This window comes from Dioscorea cayenensis, chromosome 8 (genome assembly GCF_009730915.1).
Source record: "Dioscorea cayenensis subsp. rotundata cultivar TDr96_F1 chromosome 8, TDr96_F1_v2_PseudoChromosome.rev07_lg8_w22 25.fasta, whole genome shotgun sequence".
Taxonomy (NCBI): domain Eukaryota; kingdom Viridiplantae; phylum Streptophyta; class Magnoliopsida; order Dioscoreales; family Dioscoreaceae; genus Dioscorea; species Dioscorea cayenensis.
The window spans coordinates 12973339-12984149 of NC_052478.1; the positions used below are offsets into that span (position 1 = coordinate 12973339).

The 10811-nt window shown below is 45.9% G+C and overlaps 1 non-coding gene across 1 annotated transcript; it reads left to right on the plus strand.

The window, feature by feature from the left end:
- The first annotated feature begins 10326 nt into the window (after positions 1-10326).
- LOC120267980 lies at positions 10327-10432 on the plus strand. The gene has a single exon (XR_005538650.1). It is a non-coding gene; the product is annotated as a small nucleolar RNA R71 (small nucleolar RNA).
- The last annotated feature ends 379 nt before the right edge of the window (positions 10433-10811 follow it).

A 10811-nucleotide genomic window follows, 5' to 3' on the forward strand; every position in this document is an offset into this window, starting at 1 on the left:
CTATATCAAGGGTAGGTGTAATCAAAGCATACACTCTGGACTGGACTATACGAACCATCCCCATCAACCTCAACATCTCTATGACTAGGGGAGGAGGTATACTCGCCTTCTCAGCCCCTCGAATCGTGTCTAGAAGGCCCATACCCATAGCAAGTATCTTGATGTAGAGGCCAGAAAAATCACTCCTAATCGGCATCACGCCTCGATGCCTTATATACTCTACGATGATATGTCCTAGATGGATCGGTGTGCTCTGAACCATTGAATAAAGATATAGAAGCTCCTGCCCGACAGGATGCCGATATTGTCACTCTGACCATTCAACGACCTACTCATAACTGCGTGTAAATATCGATATCCAAGTAAGCAAAGGCACATGGCCTTAGACACTCCTGGTTTATATTGGCCCTGACCGCATAGCACTCCATACGCTCTCCGAGGGTCATGGTGCCCGGATAATCCATCGGGGAGCGGGCGTACTCCTCAATATCATGAATGCCTCCTCATACAATACCGGCCAGGTCGAGATTTGTGTCATGCTCATGGTGTAGTGATCCCCCAGTGCTTTAAACTGTATAGTGTCACCACTGTCAAATCTATAATAAGTACTGTCAAACTCGAATGATGATAGCACCTCGAGTGTAAGTGTACGGATAGTAGGCTCTCTAATCATCAATAACTATCTCCAACCTCCAACCGAGACAAGATCCTCTACCTCATTTGCCAACTCAACTCCCTGCTGTATATCTCGCAAAACGCTCGTGTCTAGGAACTGATTCTATCTGAATTGAAGCCTCGATAAATGCTCAAAATGAGCTTGATGCTCGGGAATAATTAATTCATTGCGCTCTACCTCAGGGGATTGCTCTCTCGGACATTTGCCGGCCATGATGTTAGTCCCAGGTGCCACGCCTGTAAAAATCAAAAAGAAAACACTCAATGAATTCATATCGCACAAGCACTTATCATTCGGCAATGCTTCAGAAGAATCTGCCAAACAAAATGAAAGATCCGGGATGCTTTATCATACCTTGTGCAATCGGATGTTTGGGAGAAGAAAAAGCTTTGGCCGATTCGGGAGCTAGTATTAATGTCATGCCATACACATTGTTTCAGAAATTGGGGTTGGGAGAGCCAAGGACAACCCGCATGACTTTACAGCTGGCCGATCGCTCCGTTCATCATCCTCGAGGTATAATTGAAAGTGTTTTGGTAAAGGTTGACAAGTATATTTTTCCTGCAGATTCTATTGTGTTAGATGTCGATGAAGATACGGAGGTCCCATTAATTATAGGAAGACCTTTCTTGAGAACCTCCAAGGCTCTCATTGACATAGATTTAGGGGAGATGACATTGCGCATTGGAGAGGAAAAGATCACATACTGTCTCGGCGAAGCAATGAAGCACTCTCTTGAGTTTGATGATACTTGTCATTTTTTTTATGTCAATGATGAGATTTCTGATGAGTACTTGCAGGAATTTCTTAATCCAGATCCATATGAGGTGTGACCGGATATTGAGGAGGAGGAAATAACTAATTGTGAAAAACAAGTCCTTAACGAACAACCTCAAGGAGGCTTTTTGAAACAGATTTTTCGCCGAGTCAAGAGGTCGAGACGTCGCCACTGAATGTATTCCAACACATTAGCGGACAAGCACACAAAGGAAGAGCGCGACATTCCCTCATCGGTAACATAGTTAAAAATTTCTCCCTGAGTATGAAGAACTTCTGTCCATCATGTGTGGAGGTCACTAAAAACAGGTACGTCAAGCTATGTGATGTTAAACAAGTGCTTATTGGGAGGCAACCCAAGCTTTTAATTAGTTTTTAGACTCAAAATTTGAATTCTCCAGAAATAAATTCATGAGTGTGTGTCTTGATTAATTTTGTTGATCGCTGGTGTTTTCGTGGAATTTGTTTTCGGTGATTTGAATTATTGTTTATGTGTACAACATGGTTTAAGGTGAATTCGATGTTTAATGTTGAAAATTTGGTGTTAATTTGGAGTTTTGAGCACTTTCTGGACTGTCTGCAGAAATTTTGCAGTCCACACGGCCTCGTGGATTTTTCACGCGGTCGTGTACAGTACCCACGTGGGGGTGTGAAAAAATCCACACCCCCGTGTGCCTATAAGAATATGAAGGGGCATCATTCATCATCTTCCATTTTCAAAGAACCCTTTCATCTTCCACCTTGCACTCCTCTAAAACTCAGGTTTTGATCTCTAAAACCAATTGTTTTCAACTCTTTGGAGGATTAGATGTAATTTTCTGGAGTTTAGACCGAATTTTCTTCTCCGATTTGCTCCGGTAAGCGTTCACTCCCTTCCACCCTTTCCATGTTCTTCAAGGTCATTTTCATGGAGTTTTCATGGTATTTTTATGATAGTTCTCATAGGGAATCATGCTAGAAATTTGTTGAATGTATGAGAATGATTTGTATGAGGCGTAGGAGCCCAACTCCGGCCAAAACTCCGGAGTTCGGCGTCCACACGGTCGCCTGGCGTGCCCACGCGACCGCGTGGGCTGGCCACGCGCTGGGCGGAGGGCCACACGGCCGTGTGGCTCAGCCACAAGGGTGTGTGGGCCCTTGGTCGAGAGCATGCGGGCGCGTAGCTGCTCAGCCGAGCCGAGCACGCGCCCACGCAGGCTGGACAAAAGGCCAATTGGCCCTGTTTTTCCCCCGGCTCGCTGTTCTTGCGCATGTGGTGCCCAGTTTCACTGTATTCATGCCCAGCTGATGCTTTTAAGTGCTTTCTTCATAGATTATAGCACCACGGACCAAGAGGTTAGCCCAGAAACATTCTCGCCATGATAGGGAGCCGACCCCACCACCGGTAATCGAATTTCCTGACCCCGTTCATCAGCAGCGGTTTGAGCGTCTCCAGCAACTGAAGATTGGACAATCACGTTTTATCGACTGGGATGCACTAGAGGACATTTGTCTTGCTGAGGAGGTCAGAGCACTTGTTAGTGTGGGGGGTTGGGACCGATTATTCTCCATTCAGGAGCTCGTCAGGCGAGATATCACCTTGGAAGTTCTTGCCTCATTTTCTTTTGATCGTGATATAGTTGATATCAGTTTTGACGTTTCCAATGACATTCGTTTCCGCGCTTTCTGTCAGCCACATAGGATGTCTTTGACCAGGTTCTCGATATATCTTGGATTATACGATCAGAACTATGCTGATACTATCGAGTACACTGAGCTCCTCACTCTAGGTTAGGTCTTCCATGATCTATGCGGTCGTCATCAGTATTCCGCAGGCCAGTCTAAGGCCTCATTGCTTACACGACCGGCGCATAGGTACATCCATGCTATTCTTAGCAGGTCTATGATAGGTCAGGGGGATGGTACTGGTTCACTTCGTAGGACAGATCTTTTGTACCTCCATTCCATGGTCCATAGGGTCCCTCTCCACTTAGGATATGTGGTTGCTGACTACTTTCGTCATCAGAGTGAATATTTGTGATTGGGAGCATTGTTTGCAGGACCCTACATCACTCGTCTTATGTTCAAGATGGGTCTTATCCGCTCGGTCAGAGGCGAGGAGAGAGTCAGTAGTCCGGCACCATTGGGTTTGGCTACTCTCCGTTTGATGGGCATTGTGAGGGCGTATAGGCTCGGGCGCATATGCACTAGTAGAATCATCATCCGGGGACGATGAGGGAGCCTGTTGAGGCTATAGGGGCACCACTGCGGCAGAGCCCATAGTCACAGAGGCAACTCCGGCGACATCGGCCCGATCTTGAGTCATCTTCCCCTCGAGTTCACGAGCGTCTAGCTCTACTCGAGGCTGCCGTTGCTACCATCCTTGAGAACCAGGCACGGATTCTGGAGCATCTTGATCGTATTCAGCAGACTCTTGATGAGGAGGTCTCATCCGCTACGTACCCGGCACTAGCACCCGACTCTAAATCACGACACTTGAGGCGTCACACTCATGAGACTGTTATTTTAGTTTCTTGCTCTTAGTTACTTTGTTAGTAGTATTTAGGCTTTTGTACTCAAAAAGGCTTCTCCTTCTAAGAGTTATCTTCTTGTCTTTCTTTTGTGTCGGTATATGCTCTATTATGTTATTTATACGAGCTGGTATTTTTCTTTTTACATTTTGTTGAGCTTCACTTTGAACCACTTATATTCCATGCGGATGGCCTTGAGAGTGATGTTGATGGTGTTTTAGTCATAGACATGATCATGTGATGTTGTCACATTGTCGTGTGAGCTTCACAACCTATACAACACGACAATGAGTTAGACTTCACCAAACGATTAATGAGGAGTTCAGGGGAGTATTGCTTTAATTGCATTCCCACACACATTATGCTTCCATTGTTATTATTTGTATTGTGCTTGCATGTGTACATTGAGGACAATGTACATCTTAAGTGTGGGGGAGGGATTCACCTTATACATGACTTTTACTTGTGTTTTCATGAGCATGCTCTTGTTGCCAATGAAGGTTCACCTTAGGGTTAAGAGTTTAATTCTTAGTTTTTGTAGGTTATAAACATGGATTTTATCATGCACTAGTTTTCATCCAATTTTATTGAATGTTTTTGTCCGATTGCTCTTTGTGCACTTTTCTCGCTCATTAGACCTATGAAGACTCTAGTTCATTATGTTTGGGACTTTAGTGTGCTAGTTTTTATTTGAAAAAAACAAAAACAAAAAAGAGATTCGAAATTGTTTATTGTTTGTACATAGGGGGTGGAAAGAGCTACCACCCATGATGTATGTAGCTACTCTCATAAGTCGGATACTTGTTATGCCCTAATGAGAGAAAGAGCTATCTCATGTGATGTGTGAAAGCTACCATCCATGATAGAAAGAGCTACCACCTCGAAAGTGTGAAAGCCACTCTGGAGGCATCTTGGGAAAGGGCTACCTTAGAGGTTGTGTGAAGCTACTACCTATTCTTTCTATTTATAAATATGTCCCATGTTAATAAGAACTTGGTAGTGGACACAGTGTTGACATGAGTGGAGTTTTTCACACACACCCGCATTTGGATTTTATCACATTCATTTTTGATTGGATTGTTTGCAAGAGCATTGATTGTTTTGTCTAGTGTTTGATTATCTCCATGACTGTAGAATTTTCTTCTTGTACTCTTTTGGTTAACCTAAGGTCAAGTACTTCTCTTTTCTTTCCATGAGTTTAATGTTTAATTTTGCTTGACGACAATCAAAGACTTAAGTGTGGGGGAGTTTGATAAGTGCTTGAGTAGACATATTTTTATATATGTTTTACATGCATTGAGCATCATTTTTACTATGGTTTATGTCTCATATTGTGTATTTGGTGTTCTTTTATGCATATAGGTTGTGAATACCTCGAAGACTAAAAAGGAAGCAGAGATAGGCTATAAAGACACAATGTTGGGAGTTCTTGTTTAATTCAAGGACCAAGACACGAGATGAGTTCATAAACATGGAGATGTGTGCCAACTTCCAAGAAGATTCAAGTCAATTCACTAGTTGGAAGGACAACAAACCTAGCTAAAAATCAAAAACTGAGTCAAGCTACCAAATGATTCTGTCGGAGATGTACTGCTCATGAAAACACAAGTATAATTCATGTATAAAGTGAACCCTCCCCTCAATGTACACATGTAAGCACAATAAAGATAGCATCAATGAAAGCAACATGTGTGCGGGAATGTAATTAAAACAATACTCCCCTGAATTCCTCATGGACATTTGGTGAAGTCTATCTCAAAGGCGCGTTGTAACGGTTGTGAAACTCACACGACCATGGAATAAAGCACATGATCGTGTCTATGACTAAAACATCAACAACATCACTCTCAAGGCCAAGCTGCACGGAATACAAGGGGTTCGATGAAAGCTCAACAAAAATAGAAAAAGGAAATACGAATGCAAACAAATAACAAAAGCGAAAAGCATAAAGATAACTCTCGGGAAAGGTGAAACCTTTACGAGCACAAAAAATCCACAAACTAAAAGATAAAACACATAAAAAAACATAAAAATGCAAAAAAATAAAGAAAGTCTCATGAGTGTGACGCCTCAAGCGTCGGCATCTGGAGGTGGTCTTTGGTCTTTGGCGCGGACGTTGAGTGCGAAAGCGGATGAGACCTCCTCGTCGAGTCTGCTGAATCACGATCAAGTTGCTCCAGAAATCCGCACTGGTTCTCCAAGATAGTAGCAGCGGCGACCTCGAGTCGAGCCGGCGCTCGTGTACTCGAGAGGTAGATGACTCTGGATCAGTGGATGCTATTGGTGCTGCCTCGGTGATCCTCGGCTCGGCTGCAGATTGTGCCTCTGTGGCCTCAGCAGGCTCCTCGTCATCCTCAGATGATGACTCCACTAGTGCGTATCCACCTGAGCCTGTACGTCTCACAATGCTCATCAAACGGAGAGTAACCAAACCCAATGGTACTGGGCTACTGACCCTCTCCTCGCCCGTGATCGAGCGGATCAAACCCATCTTGAACATAAGACGAGTGATGTAGGGTCCCGCGAATAATGCTCCCAACCGCAGGTACTCACTCTGATGGCGAAAGTAATCAGCGACCATATATCCTAGGTGGAGAGGGACTCCATGGACAATGGAGTGGAGGTACAAAAGATCTGTCCTGTGAACTGAACCAGTACCATCTCCCCGACCTGTCACTGACCAACTGAGAACTGCGTGAATATACCTGTGCGTCGGTCGAATGAGGCAAGAGGCCTTTGACTGGCCTGGAGAATACTGACGGCCGCCGCATAAATCATGGAAAACCTGGCCCGGAGTGAGATCATGAGGGGTAGTCGGTGAGGAGGCATGTGTACTCGATAGTATCGAGTATAGTCTGATCGTATAACCCAAGATATATCGAGCGGGTCAAAGACATCCCAATGCGGTTGACCAAAGGCTCGGAAAACAAATGGCATCCTCCGTGTCAAAAGCTGGTATCAAGCTGCATCACGATCGAAGGAAAAGCGAGGCAAGAACCTCCAAGGTGGTATCTCGTCGGCGGGCTCTGAATAGCAAGCAATCGGTCCCAACCTTCCACACTAACTAGCTCTCTGACCTCTTAAGCAAGACCAATATCCTCTAGTGCGTCCCAGTCAATAAATCGTGACTGTCAAATCTTGAGATTCTGGAGACGCTCGAGCCGTTCGTCGATGAGCGGGGTCGGGGAATTCCACTGCGGTGGTGGAGTCGGCTCCCCTGTCATGGCGAGGACGTTTTCGAGCCAATCTCTTGGTCCGTGGTGCCATATCTGCGAAGAAAAGCGTGTAAAAAGCATCGGTTTCGGCATGTATACGGTGTAAGCAGGGGCACCGCTGCGCGAGGCGGCGAGCGGAGGGAAAAGCATGGGGCCACTTGGCCTGCATCCCGACGCGGGCGCGTGGGCGAGGCTACGCCAGCGTGGGCGCGTGCTCGCTCGGCCGGTGGCAGCGCCCGCGTGGGTGAGCCACGCGGCCGCGCGGTGCGCTTTGGCGAGCTGGCGGCGCGCGCAGCGCCAGCGGCGCGTGGCGCGGCGGCCCAGCGGCAGCGGCGCGCGCGCGCCCGGCCATGCGGGCGCGTGGGCGGGGCGCGTCTCGGCCAAAGGGGCCCGCGGGCCGCGTGGCCCTGCAGGGCTGCTGCGGCCAGCCCGCAGCGGGCGTGGGCGGGGCCACGCGCCCAGCGTCGGGCGCCCGACTCGGCGATTTTCGCGGAGTTGGGCTCCTCGCCTCACATAAATCATTCTCAAGCATTCATTAGGGTGTCTAACATGATTTCCTATGAAAAATAGCACACAAATACCATGAAAACTCAATGAAAATGACCGTGAAGAATATGGAAAGGGTGGGAGAAAGTGAGAGCTTACTGGAGCAAATTGGAGAAGAAAAATCGGTGCAAACTCCGGCAAATCACTTCTAATCCCCCAAGGAATTGAAAACAAATGGTTTTAGAGATCAAAACTTGAGTTTTATAGGAGTGAAAAAGTGGAAGATGAAAGGGTTCTTTAAAAATGGAAGATGATGAATAGTGCCCCTTCACATTCTTATAGGCACATGGGGGTGTGGATTTGCCACTCCCCCGCGTGGGTACTGTACACAACCGCGTGGAAATTCCACGCGGCCGCGTGGGCTGCAAAATTTCTGCAGACAGTCCACTAAGGGCCTAAAACTCCAAATTGACACCAACTTTTCAACATTTAACGTTGGAAACACCCTAAACCATGTCATACACATGAAAAATAATGCATATCACCGAAAAATTTCATGAAAACACCAGCAAACAACAAAAATTGATCAAGGCACACACTCATGAAATTATTACTGCAGGAATTAAATTTCAAGTCTAAAAACTAACTAAAAACTTGGGTTGCCTCCCAAGAAGCGCTTGTTTAACGTCACTAAGCTTCACTTACCTATCCTTACCTCATGGTGGCTCATAAAGATAGAAAACCTCCTTCTTAGCAACCTGCACACATGATGGACAGAATTTCTGCATATTCAAGGAAAAGCTCTTAACCAAGTTACCGAATGAGGGAATGTCACGCTCTCCCTGTGTGTGCTTGTCTCCTATTGTGTGGGAGTGCTTCCGGTGACGATGTCTCGACCTCTTGACTCGGCTAAAAATCCGTTCCATGAATCCTCCTTGTGGTTGCTCCTTGAGGACTTGTTCCGTACAAATTTTTAATTGGGCCTCTTCCATGTCCGGCCATTCCTCATACGGATCCGGATGCAACAATTCCTGCAAGTATTCATTAGAAATCTCATCATTGACATCAATAAAATAACAAGTATCATCAAAGTCAAGAGAGTGCTTCATTGCTTCGGCAAGGCGATATGTGATCTTTTCCTCTCCAATACGCAACGTCATCTCGCCTCCATCCATGTCGATGAGTGCCTTGGAGGTGCGTAGGAACGGTCTCCCCAGAATTAATGGCACCTCCGCATCTTCATCAACATCTAACACAACAAAATCTGCAGGAAAAATATACTTGTCAACCTTCACTAAAACATCTTCGATTATACCTCTAGGATGACGAACAGAACGATCGGCCAGCTGCAAAGTCATGCTGGGTCGGACGTGGCTCTCCCAAACCCAATTTCGAAATAATGCGTATGGCATAACATTAATACTAGCTCCCGAATCGGCCAAAGCTTTTTCTTCCCCAAACCTCCGATTGCACATGGTATGATGAAACACCCCGGATCTTTCATTTTTGTTTGGCAAGTTTTTTTACGAAGCATTGCCGAACAATTACCTTCTAATACCACGACCACACTTTCCTCCATCTTCCTCTTGTTGGTTAAGAGGTCCTTCAAGAACTTTTGCATAGCGAGGCATTTGAGACAACGCCTCTACAAAGCGGAATGTTTATGTGTAGTTGTTTGAATAGATCCAGAAATTTCCTGTTTTGCTCATCAACTTGGTCTTTCTTCAAACGCGCCGGATAGGGAATTCTTGGAAAAAATGAAGGGGAAAGGCACAGCTGGCCCCTTTTTCCTTGTCTTGCACCCTATCCCTTGGTACGTTCTTGTGGATTTTTCAGCAGTCTTCCCGAGTGGGGGTTTTTGGCTTGAAGAATTTCAGAATTATTCTCAGCAGCAACCTTTTCTTGGAGCCCTCGACCACTTCTCAAGGTGATCGCTTTCACTTGCTCTCTTGGGTTAGTCTCGGTGTTACTCGGCAAGCTTCCAATAGGTCTCTCCGCTAATGATTTTGCTATTTGCCCAACTTGATTCTCCAAATTATGTAAAGAAGCGGTGTGATTACGGAGTGTTGCCTCTATGTTTTGGAACCTTGTGTCGGTTGATTGAATAAACTTCGACAAAACCCTTTCCAATTCTGAAACTCTTTCCGGAATCGAAGGTGTTTGCTGAAATCCAGGTGGAGCAGCGGCCTTTTGCTGCCCTTGATTTCCCCATGAGAGATTTGGGTGGCTTCTCCACCCTTGGTTGTAAGTATTGCTGTAGGGGTTCCCTTGTACTCTTCCCGAATTACCCACAAAATCAACTTGTTCAATTGGAGCTGAAGTGGTAATTGAGATAGGACAATCGGATGGCATGTGTGCACCCCCACAACCATCACAACTTGTGATTGCGGCTACCTTCGATGAAGTCAAAGTATCCAACTTCTTGCTTAGTGCCTCGACTTGGGCTGCTAGGGATGTAACCGCATCAATCTCATGGAGCCCGGCCACCTTCTTCTTTTCTCTTGCATTCCATTGGTAGCTATTCAATCCCATTTCCTCAATTAGTTGTCGGGCTTGCTCGGGGGTTTTGTTTCCCATTGTCCCTCCCGCGGCGGCATCAAGGAGTTGCTTGGTACTCGAGTTCAACCCATTGTAAAATGATTGAATAACCATCCACTCGGGGAACCCGTGTTGTGGACACTTCCGCAAAAGGTCTTTGAAACGCTCCCAAGTTTCAAATAAGGATTCAAGCTCTATCTAAACAAACGAAGATATTTCATTGCGAAGCTTAGCCGATTTCCCCGGAGGAAAATACCTTGCGAGGAAAGCCTCAACCATCTCGTCCCACGTTGTGATAGAAGCTCATGGCAATGAATGAAGCCATTGCTTGGCTCTTCCCTTCAATGAAAATGGGAATGCTCTCAATCGGATTGCATCATCCGAGACTCCATTGATCTTCAACATATCACAAACTTCGAGGAAGTTCTCAATATGACTATTTGGGTCTTCATCGGCTAACCCATTGAACTGTGCAGACTGTTGAACCATCTGAATAAAACCCGGCTTTAACTCAAAATTTTGGGCAGCTACCGGTGGCCTAACAATGCTTGACTGTGTCCCACGAATTGTAGGCCTAGCAAAATCTGATAATGTCCTTTGTTGCCCCTC